The sequence below is a fragment of the Cololabis saira genome, chromosome 19 (genome assembly GCF_033807715.1).
Source record: "Cololabis saira isolate AMF1-May2022 chromosome 19, fColSai1.1, whole genome shotgun sequence".
Classification (NCBI taxonomy): Eukaryota; Metazoa; Chordata; class Actinopteri; order Beloniformes; family Belonidae; genus Cololabis; species Cololabis saira.
The window spans coordinates 22499176-22516992 of NC_084605.1; the positions used below are offsets into that span (position 1 = coordinate 22499176).

A 17817-nucleotide genomic window follows, 5' to 3' on the forward strand; every position below is an offset into this window, starting at 1 on the left:
TTTTTTGTACCACGGTAGGGGAATTCATATATAGCATTACATTTATTTCTAATAAGATTGATTAAGAGCTGGCTTGGCCAATGGCGAGCCTTTATCACTTCCTCATCTGAAACCGTAATGCTACCGCTGCATCATGGCTTCCTGAGCAACATGGCTGTGCCCCGTATCAAAAAAAAAAAGAGGCTTCAAGACCACTCTTAAGGAACCAATGGGTCACGTGACCCAATGCTTCATCCATTGTTTTTTACAGTCTATGGGTAAGAAAAGAGGTGGATGAAGTGATCCTCCCATCATGCCTACAGCCTGCCGTACAAGCCTGTGGGGGAAGTGCTGTGATCTGGGGTTGCTGCAGTTGGTTAGGTCTATGTTCAGCGACATTATGCAACCGAAGAATGAGGTCAGCTGATCTTTCCGTCCGTGATTGAATGGGTCTATTCCAAGATGGCAAGATTCATCAGGGTCAAATTGTGAAAGAGTGTTTCGGGAAGCATAAGGAATCATTTTCACACATATTGGCCACCACCACATTCGCACCTTAACCGCACGGAAAATATGTTGGAGGTGCTGGACAAGACTTTCCCCCGCGTTCCAACTCTCCTATCATCAAAACATGGTCTTGGCGAAGAATGAATGCAACTCTGGACGGAAATAACTAGGGGTGTAACGGTATATGTATTTGTATTGAACCGTTCGGTATAGCGTGTTCGGTTCGGAACGGAGGCGTACCGAACGAGTTATATTCATACACACGGACATATTAAGTAGAGGACCGCACGTTGTGGAGCAGAGCGCTGCTGCAGTTGCGCTCACACCGAGAAAGTATTAAGATTAAAGAAAAAAGCACCAACTAATGAAGAACTAAAGAGCTAAGCACATAATTGTGACAAGTCCAGTGTTTCCCCTACCATTATTTCGACCTGGCGAGGCCGCCAGGCCAACGAGACCTCCCGCCAGGCCTAAAAAAAAAAAACAATGATCATTTACGTTTATGAGCGCCTCTGCAGCGCTGTTCTGCAACGTGAGTCAACCTGCTTCGTTGCCTAGTAAAGCCTGAATTATGGTTCAGCGTTAAATCGACGTAGAGCCTACGCCGTAGGGTACGCAGCGACGTGCACCGTACGGCGCGCGTCGCCGCGTACCCTACGCCGTAGGATCTGCGTTGGTGTAACGCGGAACCATAAATCAGCCTTAACGATGCGAGTACCGCTGCTGAGAGTGCGGGCATATTATTATACATTATGGGATGTATAGAGTTTGTAGCCAGCCAACTATGGCGCCGGCCAAAAAAAGAAAAAATATCGCGGGGACAGACAACATGATATAAAGAAATGTTTCTGCCAGGTCCGTGTGTTTGTGTTTGCATGAGACGCTGCAGGTAAGCATGAAGGAAAACACAGCCCGACGACACACCAGGCGTCCGCTGGGTCCTAGCGCCGGCACACGTAGAGCCAATGATATTTTGTGTGTGTGTAATAAACAACTAGCACGTTTATATTTTGCATTTTCTTTTCTTACTGTACCGAAAATGAACCGAACCGTGACCTCCAAACTGAGGTACGTACCGAACCGAGATTTTTGTGTACCGTTACACCCCTAGAAATAACTGTTGTGACACTGCAGAAGCTTATCGGAATGATGCTACAGCAACTGTGTGCCATAACCAAAGCTAAAGCGGTCCAACAAAATATTTGAGCGTTTGACCGTTTTTGGACGCGCAACGTACCCAGGGAAATTGATTCAATCTCATACATTAGACCCTGACTTTTGTACTTCCAAAAAGTTTCCGTTAAAGTGATTCATATCATCACCATATCACACATTTTTACAGTGACGAAGGTCCATCCAAAATACCTTTGAGTCTAGAAAGTCAAAACTACTACTACGCTGGGTTGATGTATTGCTTTTTCTTGCACAGAAACCTTTTAAGTAGCATTTTTTTAAAATAGTTAAGCTTGTGAAGTTTACAAAAGTAACACCTTGCTTTTGATGAATGACTGTTCTTTATTCAGTATCAGGAGAGGGAGCTGAAGTCACAGGTGTCCAGTCTGGGCTGGTGGCCAAAGTTATTATTTATTCTCATTCATTTGCCTTCGTGGATTAATTGAGTAATTATAAGACTGAAGTAAATTAAAATTGTGAGCTGAAATGCAGGGATGGAGATATATTAAGTAAAACAAAATATGTGGAAGTCAGTTTGATAAAACGTGAAACGTCTTGGCTTCATGTGGTTTGCAATGACACAAGCAAAAAAATGCAACTACATTATCTGAACTTCCATACCGTCCCAACTTTTATATTCCATGGATATTCCTGTGCTATCTGCTCTAAACAGCATTATCCTGTCGAGATTTTAAGTTAAGGTTGATGATGTTGCTGCTTCAATGAGATTTGTTTTATCAAAGTGTATGTGGGTGAGGTTTACAAATGAGTGATCAATCATTTTTCCTTTCAAAGGGTCAAATGTATACCATTTACATCCTGATTACAGATATACCTTCACAAAGTCTAACACCCATTTGGAAAAGCCTGCATAATCAGTTAGTATTCTTTTAACCTTGCATTTTGGGTTGTTTTGGATCCAGCTTTTTCAGCTCTGACTGAGTGAACCCATTTGCAAACCGGCAATTACAATCAACAGCAGCACAACTACACGCTCGCATAAACATCAAGGCCATTGGGGATGGAGACAACTGACCTTAAAAATGTGAATAAAGGAAAGTCCTGATGCTGATGGTAGTATTGTGTTATTGGGACAAAAAGAACAGCATAATCCTGTTACTATCCAATTGCAAAATCAAGTCTTTTTACACTTTTTACCCCCTTCAAGTGGACCGAATGTCGTCAATACCACGCTATCCCATACACCATATAAACGAAACGCAACAACATAAGTTTTTCCTGTCACTTTCCTCATGTGACCCACAAAATGCAATATATTTAAACAAAGCTGAATTCAGTTGTGTTCTGGATGAATCCAATAAGTTCAACCTTTAAAAAAATATATAAAAAGAAAGAAAAAAGTTTAAATAAAACATTAACTGGTACTTGAGATAGTGGGGAAAATAAAAACCAATTTGTAAGATGTAAGATTGTTCTGCAGTCATTTTGTCATACCGTGAACAAAATCCTCACTGCATTTCTGATATTGTAGACTTGCTTTGCCAATAAGCAATCAAATCAAAACATTGTATTCCCACTGTGGAGAAAGACAGTCAAAAATCACCATCTAACAGAATAATAACAGAATAATATGTGAAAGAAACCAAGAACCCTGAAGGAAATCTGATACTGACTACATCTCTTTTTAATCAAATGGGACTCAAGGTTTTTCTGCCTCTGACGTATAAAATATATGTTCCACAACATAAATATGCTAACAGGGACACTCTTTTAGCCGTAACACCTTGTTACCAAAACATCCTTAAATCAAATATGTATGGGCTTCAAGTGCAGATGCAGACTTTTAGTTTAAAATTTAGGCTGGTGAAATAAAAAAATGGAGGATTTCAGCTTCCTCTTCCTTTTTCAGCACTTTAAGGGCGCCTCCGGCTTAGGAGTTTCAGCTTAAGTGTCCCTGGGCAAAATACTGAGCCACACATTGCTCCTGGTATATTCATCAGTATTCAAGTGTGGGTGTGATGGAGAAACAGCACTCCATAGACTAAAAACCTGTATAGACTAAAATGTCAGCTCTGTTAATTTGGTTCGAGGTGCTTTGAGTGGTCAATAGGATCAATAAAAGCTGTGCACTTCCATTAAATGTCTTCACTTGACTGATCCCAATACAATGTTTAACAGCAACTAGTTAAGAGGCTTGTGTATATATATATATATATACATATATACATATACATATATATACACACACACACACACACACACACACACACACACACACACACACACACACACACACACACACACACACACACACACACACACACACACACACACACACACACACACACACACACACACACACGGACAAAATTGTTGGTATCCCTCAGTTAAAGAAGGAAAAACCCACAACTCTCACTGAAATCACTTGAAACATACAAAAGTAACAATAAATAAAAATGTATTGAAAATTAAATAATCAAAATCAGCCATTACTTTTGAATTGTTGATTAACATAATTATTAAAAAAAACTAACTAATGAAATAGGGCTGGACAAAAATGATGGTACCCATAACTTAATATTTTGTTGCACAACCTTTTGAGGCAATCAATGCAATTAAACGATTTCTGTATTTGTCAATGAGCGTTCTGCAGCTGTCAACAGGTATTTTGGCCCACTCCTCGTGAGCAAACTGCTCCAGTTGTCTCAGGTTTGATGGGTGTCTTCTCCAAATGGCATGTTTCAGCTCCTTCCACAGATGTTCAATGGGATTCAGATCTGGGCTCATGGAAGGAACTTTAGAATAGTCCAACGCTTTTCTCTCAGCCATTCTTGGGTGTTTTTGGCTGTGTGTTTTGGATCGTTGTCCTGTTGGAAGATCCATGACCTGCGACTGAGACCAAGCTTTCTGACACTAGGCAGCACATTTCTCTCCAGAATGCCTTGATAGTCTTCAGATTTCATTTTACCTTGCACACATTCAAGACACCCTGTGCCAGATGCAGCAAAGCAGCCCCAAAACATTACTGAGCCTCCTCCGTGTTTCACCGTAGGGACAGTGTTCTTTTCTTCGTATGCTTGGTTTTTGAGTCTAGGAACATAGAGTTGATGTGCCATAAAAAAGCGAGACTGGAATTTGCAAAAATGCATGTTGACAAGCCACAAAGCTTCTGGGAGAATGTCCTTTGGACAGATGAGACCAAACTGGAGCTTTTTGGTAAGGCTTTTTGGTAAGGCACATCAACGTATGTACGTATGTATTGAAGTATGCTTTGGCCAAGTATGCTTGCAAAGCATACTTCAAATCCGAGTTCCCACATCTTAAGTGGCGGACTGCAAGTTTGTAGTCAGCACCGGACTCCCACCTGAGTTTTGTTTTTATCAGCTAGCAGCCGTCATGGTAGATGCACACAAAGAAGCCTTATCTTTAAGGGCTCCTGTTTGGGAACACTTCAATTTCCCTGTGAAAAACAACAACGGACAAAGACAAATAGATCAGACGAGAGCAGTGTGCTGATGTTGTTCTACAGCCATCAGGCAGGTTCCTGGCAACACGTCAAACCTCATAACGCATTTGAAACGGCACCACAGGAATGTGAATATTAATGCTGCAAGGAAAGAAAACAGCACCGTGTCAACGCAGCTACCTTTGGCATCTACAGTAAAGAGGCTTTTGCCAGTCATTCAGATCACTAATGCCACTGGTGTTATTATAGCGGCGGATCTGCGTCCATACTCAGTCGTTGAAAACACAGGTATAAAACACGTTTTATATTTTGTTTCATTTGAGAATATTTTATTTATTGGACGACTTAGTAAAAGATTTAGGCAGTATTCTATTTGTTATTGTATTTTTTTTTTTTAAGGTTTTATTTTTGTAAGAAAATGTATAAACCGTAGTTTGCAAAAGTTGAAAATTAAACCAATAGCTATTTTTATGTTGTTTTTTTCCCCTGAACTGAACTGTGTCCTCAAAACCGAGGTATGTACCGAACTGTAGTTTTTGTGTATCGTTACACCCATACTATCTACTCATTTATGAAGAGGATGAAAAGGTTTTGAGTTAATAGCAAGAGTGGCATTTTAAAGCTTCTTTTCTTTTACAATATGAAAAACAGATGAGATTTACCAATAACAACAACTGTGGATGATTCCGGGATGTCTTCCAAGTCAGGGAAACTCTCTCCACGCTGAGTGAGTACCGCTGTTCAGGGGGTAGAACTTTTATTATCCACGTCTTGAAGATATCAACCAAGGAAATACAGAGCAGTGGCCGCTAATAGCTTAAGCAAATGAACCCGTTCTTAAGAAATAAGAGTAAGATGATCACAATGGGGAAAAAATAGAAACAGGAACACAGATTCAAATTCTAAGGCAAAAGTTACACTGTAGGGTTCAATTACAGAAGTAATGTTTATTTATATAGCACTTTTCTCAGACATCAGTCACAAAGTGTCTTCACAATAAATTAGGCCAAATAAAATACATCAAATGTAATATATTTTAAGTCAGCCTATTCCGATTGTCTTCTTTCCATGTGACAGATTGGATATGACCGGTGGACGTGTCAGATCTTATTTTTGGTTTTGGAGTGAACTATAAGTCATTTCCCGTCTGGGCCACATTGTACTGCAATGACATGTTTTGAAAACATGGAACTACTTTCTCTTGGAAGCTGTTTTCAATGATACATCCACACTGATGCGATTATTTCAGTATGCATTCCTTCTGTGTTTCCGTTCTTCCCGTTTATGCCAACTTTAATGGTTTATCTCAAAAAGTGCTATAAAAAGACTTCTATCGTTATAGTGACATTACACAATAGAACTACTTGGAAGAATGTTTCTGGCGTGACACAACATACCAAGTGAATTTGACACAGGCGCAGGTCTCTCTCATTTGCCTACTTTGGGCTCACTTCCTACTGAAACCATCTGGAACTGCTTTCTTTGGGTTAAACCTCTTTAACGTGTCTTTGCAGTATTGATCGTGACAATAGCTGAGGTCGTACAGTGCAAGCTTCATGTTCTTAACGCTGGCTCCCAAATACTCTGTTGGAAATGTGCCCACATTATTATTCTATTGCAGAAATTCATGTGGCTGATCAGAAATTCTTTTTAAAGCATTATTCTGTTCAGAACCAAATAAACACTTAATACTGTGCTTCATAATATGCCTGAGTACTTGCTGAGGTCAGTACCAGCTGTTTGTTTTAACACCCCAACTATAATACTGCTGTGACCTTATCAAAGACACGTTTTCCTGCTTAATGGTGATTATCTCTGACTGGGCAGTTTAAAATTAAATTACACCACAGCCATGACTTGAATTTTTCCCCCTAAAACTGCTCGTTTTAGGGGGAAACTTTTTAAAATTGATCTAATGGCTGAAACAATAGCAATGATCCACCTGTTGCCTGGATTAATAGTAAGGTACACACGCGGTCATTACCCCATATTTGTGTCTGTAACAGGTTAAATTATCAGCAATGATACATTTTGATCACATTACTGATAAATATATATATATATATATATATATATATATATATATATATATATATATATATATATATATATATGCATATGCATATCTTAAATAGAAGACCCCCTAGATTGTCAGTTCCCGAGAACACACTGATGATCACATGTGGTAACACTTTCCAGCTAGTCTGCTGACTGACAGCTGGTTTCAATAATCCGTCAAAAATGTTGGAATGCACCATGAAAGTTAAATAATAAGACTATTACCAACCAAAAAGAGATTTAAATAGATTTAAAAGGGGATTTTCATGCTGTTTTCAGGAAGCAACTACAGATTTACTGAATGACACACATGCAAAATTTAGCAGGAAAGAATAAATATCTTTTTTTAGAATGACACTGAGCCTTAATCCCTGTCACATCTTTTACAGTCCACATGGAACATCGTGCACTCAGAAACACCTGCAGCAGGTTAACACGGGCGATGATTTGTCAATTTTATTGCAACTCTGAAAAGCTTGACCCAAGGCACCAGGACTTCCTTTTCTTGGTCCTCGTTTCATGTTCCAACCAGTAGGGTTTTTCAATTCAAAAGGGAGTTTCTAATTTACAAGCTGCAGAAGTCAGATGTCATTCACTGACCCCCCCCCCCTTATCACTCCTGTGGCCCCTTAGGGTGTTTCATCTAGTGCCAGATGGTTACCTACTGTAGTTTTGGTCGCCTGAATAAAAGCCGTGAATGGCTGTGAAAGCGCTTCAGTGGGAGATGCAAGGCTCCACTGAAAGTGTCGGATAAGCGAAACCCAACCGACCCAACCATTCTCGCTCACGTTGGTTTACGTGTATCTTAGAAAGAGAAGACAGAGGGTTTGAAAGTGTGAACAAAACAGCCGTGTATAAGTTTAAAACTCCCCGCTGGTCAGTTTGAATCGAGAAAAGCCTTCTGGGTGGATGGTCAAACATCGTCAAGAGCAAAGAAAAGGGAGTCCAGTTCATGGATTCATGCCTTTGAGAACTTCCAAGACCCGGGGGACTTAGAGTATGCACCAGCCAAATTCATAGCCTTTTGTTTTTATCCCTTTTCAGACGTTTTGGAAAACAAATCTTTTTGCACTTTTTGTGCTCTTACGACTGACCGACTGACATGAGTTATGCTAACAGCGTGAATTTAGATGTAGCTGTTCAAGTGGGCCTTTTTAAGAGTTGACAAGGGACTTGCCAGAGTGTTTTTGTTCATTAAGTTATTTCCTGGGATTCCACATAACAGTTTTATAATATGCTTACTAATATGTATTAAGGCATTTCATACATGCCAATGGCAGTATGCATTCTTTCTTTCTCATTAGAAAAGACAGTGATAGCATCTCTTCCCCGCAAGAATGTGTGTGTGTGTGTGTGGAGATGACATGCTGATGAGCTGGAGCTTTTTCTTTTTTGTAAGGATTCACTCATTTGTCCCGCCAGTTCATGGTGGAGTGCTCTTGGCGTTTTCAGCAAGTACCTGTGAATCATCGCAGGTCATGGTGCAGTCTGGCTCTCTGTGCCCGACTTGTTTTTGTTGCCTTGGTGACAGTGAGAAGTGCTGCTTCTTGTGTGAGTCTTCTGTGGTCCGTGATCAAAAGCCTTGAGATCATTTCATAGTAAATTTTAATATATATATATTTATTTCAGGCTGTTAATTCAAATAAGTCGTACATAGATTGTTGATCATATTTGGACTCTCTTCCGCTGATGGTGGTGATGCATCTGCGTCATAAGGAGCACTACCCATGCGTACTCCAACTTAGACATGGAAAAGATTGTCCCAATTCTTGTCACCAAGGCTCTTTTATGCGGCTAATAGAATAATTATGATATTTTACACTTTGTTAGTCCTTAATTGAGCTTTTTTCAGACTGCTATTATTATCCTGCAGTGGTGCTGATAGATTCCTAAACCACTTTCTGTAAGAAAGCTGCACATCGTGGCATGAATGCGGACGCTAACAGCTGAAGGGTATCTAATTAAATTTAAAACGGATTTTAATTTTAATATGGTGGTGAAACGGTTGAGTTAGCATTAAAAATAATTCTCAAAATATAAGCTTCTATCATTTAATTGAATTGAAGATTTGTTTTATTTTACTTTTTTTATAGAGTTTTATGCTTGTAGAATTACTGCAACTGAAGAAGTTTAATAACAAAATGGTATGAAAACATTTAGAAGGTCGTTCTGCCTTTTATGTTGTCAGTCCTATGAAAATAGCTGTGAAGACTAAAGCGGCAGCACTCATGAATTCTCTAAGCTACAAGTTTCCATAATTTAAATATCAGCAGAATTCAGCCATGCATTTTTTACTTCACTGTGTTCAAAATTTTGTGACCAGTTTGACTCTGGAGCTATTAGATTGTTAGCCTATACAAATTCTGGATGGGGGAACAGATTACAGGGCAGAGTTAGAACGTCTATCGCACAGTGAGAGCTGTTTCTTGTTATATGGAAATTATGTAGACACATAGTGGTTGTGGAGCTCTGCACCACGGCTTCACCGCTGTGTCTTGTAGCTGTGGGTTATGAGACCTCCTGGCGTGGACGGCTCCCTGTTACCATTTCCCCACCCGGATCCTCTTTGCTCAGCCATGTCTCACACCGTGTGTCTGCGTGTGTGTCTGCGTGTGGAACTTGGGTGAATTGTGGTGTGCTTGTGTCTGCCTGTGTGTGTGGGGAGGGGGGAGGGGGGCAGGGCATTAATACGTTTTATGTTTATTTGTTTTATGAAAAGCACTTTGTGTTGCATTTTTTGTATGAAAGGTGCTTTATAAATAAAGATTTGATTTGATTTGACATAGAGCCCTAAAAGGTCAGAATTTGGGGAGAAATACATTCCTCTTTCTTTATTTGTCACTTCAATAAGAGCATTTAAGCACTTTACTAAGAAGTACTTCAATTATGTTTCATATGTGCGGTATGTGCTGTGAAATAATAAGCTTTATTCACAAATTCGAAAGCACTGAAAGTGAATATCTGTAATGTTTCTCTTTATTTAAGAATATTTTACTTTCCTTGCAAATGAATTGGGACAAAATATTAATTTACTGTGCTAATCGGTTAATTGGGTTAATGCGAATGCAGAACAAATACTGTACGAGTCTATTTATGTTTATACATTTCTGCATATGATATTAGTGTGTGTGGATGCTTTTCTACAGACATTAACTAGGTGGTGCCCTTGCTAGTTCATATAGGAGTTCTCAATTTGCATGGTACTTTCTTCTTGCTCGGAAAGAAATTCAGATCAATTCCCATTTGGCATTTTATAGTAATAGTTGAAATTCAATTGGAAGAACCAAACAAACAGGACACAGTGAGGCACAGCTTGAGTCCTTCCAATGCTATCTGAATTATTTACTGTCTTGCATTAAGTATGAGATAGAACTGGAACAGTTTTGTGCGTTTGTGTGTGCACGCGAGAATACATGCATCCTTTAGTGGGTACACGCTTACAACTGGCTCCCTGCCACATCAAATACAAGGAGGGCATCAAGAGGCAAAGAAGTGATCTATTAAACATGATTCATCTCTTGTACTGTTGGAGAATGAAGCTGTACGCCCACTGAAACTGGCGGAGCAAAAGACAGTTTCATTAACCGACAGCACAATCAAATCCTCTATTAATAGTACATTTAGCATTAAATATTTTACTTGACGACACGAGAAAGCGATTACCCATCCATCCATCCATCCATTCATCATCTTTACTGCCTAATATATGGTCACGGATGTGCTGGAGACTATCCCAGCTCTCTTTAGCCAAGAGGGAAGGGTAAACGCTGGAGAGGTGGCCAGTCCATCCCACCGTCACATATAAATAATAAAAAGAAATTAAATAAAAAACGTTTTTTGTCATGTGGCATCCTGAAGCTAGAAAACAGAGCTCAAAATTAACAAAAATGTTCTTTAAAAGGCCATAACTCTACTCCCATCAATTGATTGACTTGCCTGTATTATAAAGCAAATAGCTTTTACGTGACGGTGAAAGAAAGATTTTGTGGCGGGGCGCGCCGATTGCCCGCAGTCGGCGTCCCTTATTTTTAAATATGTCCACATTGCTGACATTCCACTTGCATTAATTGTCGCTATCCTAACGGCGCTGCCAGTCTCACTCACAGGTATCACTCTCTTCTCATCAGCACGCTAAGCTTAGCCGACTAACGGCTAACCGGAATGTAGCAATGGGCACCGCACATGCGCAGTTGATGTACCTGCGATGAGACTAAAGCGCGGAGGAAAGCCCCGCTGGCCGAGTTTTGTTTAAAATTTAATTTCTGTTGCAAATAAAACCTGTCTTCCAATTCAATGCATTTTTCATTGCATTTTTAGCCTAGTTATTTTTGTGGTAGAAGTATCGGATCGGTACTCGGTATCGGCGAGTACACAAATTAAAATACTCTTACTCGTACTCGGTGTGAAAAAAATGGTATCGGGGCATCCCTAAAAACTATACCATAACGAGGTCTTAAGGCTGAGTTATGGTTCTGCGTCAAAACGACGCGGTGCCTACGGCGTGTGGTCCCAAAAATTGTAACCACGCGTCGAGGCGACGCAGACCACACGCAGACGAGAGGGCTTTGATTGGTTCGCTTGGAAGCAACGCATTTCCGGTTTGAAGCTGTCCTGAACTTTCAGTGCTCTTTTCTTCGTGTATGTGTGATTTTTTTTGGTTTTGTTTTTTGCACAATAGTTGTCCTTATCTCTTTGATTCACTGTGACCGGAAAAGTCAGATAAACCATTCAGGAAAAGATTGCGAATTAGCGGTCGGAGGGGTACTGCACCGCGGCGCAATGGAGTGACGGAGAAGTCCAAAGGGTTCCCGACGGGGTCACGGTGACGGCGTAGGCACAGCGTGGATTTGATGCAGAACCATAATTCAGGCTTTATACTGTGTTCAGGCTGGTATTTTCTGAAGCATTAACTCCTCTGTCATCTCAGGTCCAGGCAAGCCCTCCTGCCCTCTCCGTTCATCACTTGATCTTCCTAACCTCCCTGCAAAAAAAAAAGTCCCTTGTGAAATGGTCTACCTAGTCGCCCTTCTATTCACATCCATTTTCACTCCTGCCGATTACACAGAACCAGTCAAAAGGGGGGAAGTAGGATACGGGGGATTGTCAAGCCCAATAACTAGCAAGATGAATGCAAAACTGTAAACAACACATAGGATCAGCAAAGTTATACTGCAAAAGTGACAACAGCCGTTGCCAGCATTCATACTCCACGCTGTTTTGGATGTCTTTCGTTGAAGCAAGGCTCCTGTGCCTCGTGTAAACACTTTCCAGAGGCAGTTTCCCCTGTAGTGTTTATTTATTATCCCTGGAAATTAAAGTCAACTCCAGACGAACCAGACTAGTTCTTTGTATGAAATCAGAGAAGAATTAGAGTGGCTGAACATGTTACCATTTTACCATCTTTTTTACTGCAATTCCTGCAAACACATCTCGCTTTATATATATATATATATATATATATATATATATATATATATATATATATATATATATATATATATATATATATATATATATATATATATATATATATATATATATATATACACACATACATACATATCAACCTTCCACTCCTTGACTGCAGATAAATAAGTGGAAGATCATAGTATTCATTCATTCATACATAGCTGTTTACTGTTATTTTAGAGGTAAATAAAAAGCTTGCGAATCCACAGCTTGTAAACATGTTAAATTACTCATAATCTTGAATAAATAATATGTTAAATCCCGAAGCAAAATAATTTCTTCTTCCATTCTGGAATGAAAAATATATTTGGTTTTGAAAAGAAAATGTAAGTAGTGTTGCCTTTTGGCTTCTTAGAGTTCTTTGAACATGGATATCTGTCATAGCACAGAAAAAGCAATTCAATTCCAATTCCAAACAGTTATCGTTCAGCTTAGGATACTAAAATATAACAGGCAATGTATATCGTCCACATTCATATACCACACATCTAAAAAGGGCCAGATGGAAGTCTCGGTTTATCTTCTGTGATGGCTGACAGGAGATTGACAGCTGTTTTATAGAAGAGTCTCTCAAACCAAGGCTACTTAAAAGAAATACCAGATTTGAATCAAGATGAAGCCAGAAACCAGATGAAATAGTCAAGGAATCAATCAAACCCATTTAAACTGAAAAGAGACCAGCCATCAATCATGATGAATAATCGAAAGGGAAAAATCACAGAAGGATACTGAAAATAAAATGGGAATTTTATGTATGAGTTCATGCAACTATATAATAGTTAAGTGAGTGTGTGTGTGTGTGTGTGTGTGTGTGTGTGTGTGTGTGTGTGTGTGTGTGTGTGTGTGTGTGTTTGACTGAATTAAATACAACCACATATGAAGGTAAAAACTGCTCACACACTACTACCCGATAAAGTTTCCATGTTTAAAAGGCCCTTGAATTCGACTTTGGTCTGAACTTTTGTCTGTCCATTATCTGTACTTGTGTACTGTATACCAATTCATGGTCACTGGGATCTGCTGGATCTGTTGCCATCCCTCTTTCAGCAGTACAGTACCTTCCTGCAATCGTGTCTTTGCAAATCACACAGTACTTAATTACCAACAGTCCTGCTTTATCTCAGTGCTTAAAGCTCCTCTACTTTATATTTCAGTTTCCATGGCAATTCATAAATGGTCTGAACTTTCTTCTCCTTGCTATCCGTTCTACTCCTGCCGAACATCTTTGATGTCTCTTCTTCAACCCAACTGGCTTTGAGGTCGTTTGAGCATTCATTGGGCTTTGAAAAGCTCAGTCAGATGCTCCCATATATAAACAACTTTCTTGCTGTCATGATTATTTAGCATAAAATATTTTGAAAAGTCCCCGAATAACAAGCAGAAATCTTTAAAATTAACGAGAATTGAAATCAGTATAGAAAAACGTATCAAAGATTCGTGCCCAGGAGAAATCTTTAACAACACCTAGAGGGTGACAACAGCACTCCAGGAGACTGGGGGGCTTGCAACTAGACTGCAGTGGAATAATTTACCAGCATGAGATCCTGCTATGAGTCCTGTAGTCCCACCTGGGCTCATTGAGAATAGGCAATGAACGAGAAAACCTTGTAGTCAGATTTAGAAAGCTGAGTGAAACATAATGAGATTCCTCATCCAACTGGTCTACAATATCCTCCCCCTTCCCAATCAACCTCCTCTCTTGATGCCCTGCAGAAACTCCTGCATGCCTGATGTTCAACAGAAGAGGATACCTTATTTAGCTGTTGCCCAAAAATCCTGAGTAGCTATCATTGGTGATGACCAGGTACTGAGGAAACAGTGAAGACCATCATTGCAGGGATGTTTCTATGTAGGCAGCAAAAACCGGCCAAATGTACTCTTGCCTTTATCAAGGCTTGCCATCGGTGATGCCATTACGCGAGTCCAGTAGGGGGTCATATATACATGAGCATTTCTTTGGATGAAAGTGGATTTGGGTTAGATCTGATGTTGAAGGGTAACCACTTTGTGAATGGCAACGGACACGAATTGCTGAGTCTCCTTGGGAGACTGACTGTCCAATAAGAGCGTACAATAAAGCACAGTAGAATATATGAAGTCAGATACTGTATTTCTCTAAGTGGTGTGCAAGGTCTTAGAGTTTAATGGACACTTGACTGCAGATGTTAAGTTTCTTTTTCACAATCTATGAAACGCCAAAGAATTGAAAAGAAAGTGGATCAAAGGAGGCAAACAGGGTTCTGTCTGCTAAACGAAAATTAGATTCTTTGAAATCCTTTTATGTTTGACCCTACAAATCATAAAATGTTGTGATTGATCTTTAATAAATGCCTTGTCGAGTCGATGTAAGAAACTATATTGGAGTTGCGTCGCAATGTGAGCATTCATCTTGTCTCCTTTGTATCCAAGCAAAACTGTTATCCAAATATCCATAACAGAATTCATACTGAATGAAATTGGTACCTAGGGTTAAAAACTGTATTTATCTGCTCCGACATGATTGAGTTTACATCCTGTCACAGAAGTCTAAACCTTCCATTACTTTTCAATGCCAAATCAGTTTCAGGGGGGGGGTCAAATTATTATTTGCAAAATGCCGGGCAGATCCATTCTGTAATACTCTTGCATGTTATTAAGTCAGACTATAGGCAAATGTTAATAAACGCTTCAGGAAAAAACAGATTAAGTATATACAAAATGAAATCAAAAACTTTCTCTCCAACAATGAAAGCTATAAAGGTTAAAAAACGTGTTAAAGATAAGACATAATACTAGTATAATAGTAATAATGATAATAAACCTTATTTGTTTTGGACTAAGCAATATGACAATGTGCTCCACCAAGCAGATAATTCAATTTAATTTAGCCTTAAAGGCAGCCAAAAAACAGATTTAAACTTCAATTCATCCAATGAACATGAAGCCAATAAAAACCACAACAATAATAATTGCCAAAGCCAAGAAAACCAATTATATAACATTACGACTCAAGGCTGAGTTATGGTTCTGCGTCAAAACGACGCCGGGCCTACGGCGTAGGGTAAGACGCGTACCACACGCCGTCACTGACGCCGTCACTGACGCCGTCACTGACGTGCACCTCCCAAAAATTGTAACTACGCGTCGAGGCAAAGCAGACCAAACGCAGACCGAGAGGGCTGTGATTGGTTCGCTTGGTAGCAACGCATTTCCGGTTTCCGGTTTGAAGCAGTCCTGAACTTTCAGTGCTCTTTTCTTCGTGTATGTGTGATTTTTATTTTGTTTTGTTTTTTTGCACAATACTTGTCCTTATCTCTTTGATTCACTGTGACCGGAAAAGTCGGATAAGCCATTCAGGAAAAGATCGCAAATTAGCATCACGGGGGGTATTGCACCGCGGCGAAATGGAGTGATGGAGAAGTCCGAAGGGTTCACGACGGCGTCACGGTGACGCCGTAGGCATGGCGTCGATTTGACGCAGAACCATAATTCAGCCTTCACTATGATCAGTTAACCCCCAGCTGATCTATAAAAGCTGATCCACTGAGATCCCACTGGAGCACCAAGCAGCAGTCGGACATCATCTCTCCCAGAGATAAATCATTCAGTGTTCTTGAAGTATAAAACTGCCTAATGAGCTGGTAACCAGGCACTAGGAAGTACAGGTCACATCTTTAATAATTCCCTGCATATAGCAGGCTAGATATGTTTCATTATGGGTATCAAAGTCAAACATGCCATGGCTCGCTATGAAATGTCATTCCCAAATGAGGTGTGGGAATAAAACCAACATTATGCATAGTTTACTTTTTACTGTGTGGGCTGACCGACTTTCGATGCCCTCAGGCAAACCAGATGAAGGCGATGAATTTGTAACTGATCTAAAATATACATTCAGTGACGCTATAGACTTCAGGGTTGTAGTGATGTACCATCAGTGATGTATCAAATTTGCTATTCACTTCCATGTGTGACAGAACTGGAATACATTTTATCCGTAACTTTTGAAAACTGAGGATTTTTACTTTTTTATCTTTTTTCTTTTTTAAATCTTAAATATTCACATGCACAGAAAGTCACAAAAATCACTTGGCCTTTTGTTATTCTGGGTTAATTACAAATGCTGACTCGCAGCAACCATGTCAGCGTGGATTAATTTATCAAGATGTTTTTATCTCTAAACAGACAGTTTGGTGTCAACAGGAAATGAAGAAGTGTAATTAATGAGATTAATAAGGGGCTGCCTTCCATTTAGGCAGGAGTTTCAGGGCCTCCCTCTGGGAATAGTGGCATGATGAATTGTCTTACTGGACACCTGATTGGAACTAATGATATTAGTTCCACCTATGCTTCGTCTGCAGTGTTTTGCTCAGAGCATCTGCTGGGGGAAAACTTCTCTACATAACTAAAGCACAGAATACTAAATAGAAGGAAACACATTAAGGCTGTGATGGCATTTTACAATCTGTTTTTCCACTCCTGGGCTCAACAGAGAGGAAACATGTTTGAAATACTTGAATCTGCCTTGGAATTTGCAGGTTTTCTTTTCCTTTATGTATTTTTTAATTAACCACTGAAGGGGATGCTCCAGGAGAGATACTAACTGATAGAGATTGATGATTTTATTGGAAAAAAAAAAGGCAGATGAGGTTTTAAGCTGCAGTAGTCATCTACCTCTCTGACGGTGAAGTGGGCATCGTAACGTCACCGGTGGCATGTTTAGATGCAAAGCCAGGCAGCTGCCTACCAGTAAGGTACCCTGGTCTTAAAACTACCCCTTCAGAAAGAGAACTGACATTCAATTTGGTTAGTTTTAACTGTTAAGGATTTTAAAAATCTGATGAAACAAACTGCCATTCTTTTCTGACAGTCTTGTTCTGCTTCAAATAGCTATAACAATGGTTTGACAGTTACTTGAAAATGACATTCAGCTGCTTGCAATCCAAAGGCATTTATGAAGTCATCTGTGTTAAATGACAGCAGTTACTGAGCATAAGTCACTCTGTGATACGAGGCAACCAATCCTTCCAGTAAAAGTATTATAAAAGCTGCCTTGTTTTCCTCACGTTTCTACCCAACATGAAGTATTCAGTTTTAATTAAAAACACTCAAAACTTTAATAGTCAGTATATCAGACTACTTTTAATATCTATTTTTACCTGCTAAACTGTTTTGTCTTTAAGGCACTTATTTATTTATGTTTTTTTTACCTTGAAAATGTTTTT

The 17817-nt window shown here is 39.6% G+C and overlaps 1 protein-coding gene across 3 annotated transcripts in view; it reads right to left on the reverse strand.

The window, feature by feature from the left end:
- Window positions 1–17817, reverse strand: part of LOC133419214 (zinc transporter ZIP11-like) — a 191287-nt gene that overhangs the window by 51762 nt on the left and 121708 nt on the right. The window lies entirely within an intron of this gene.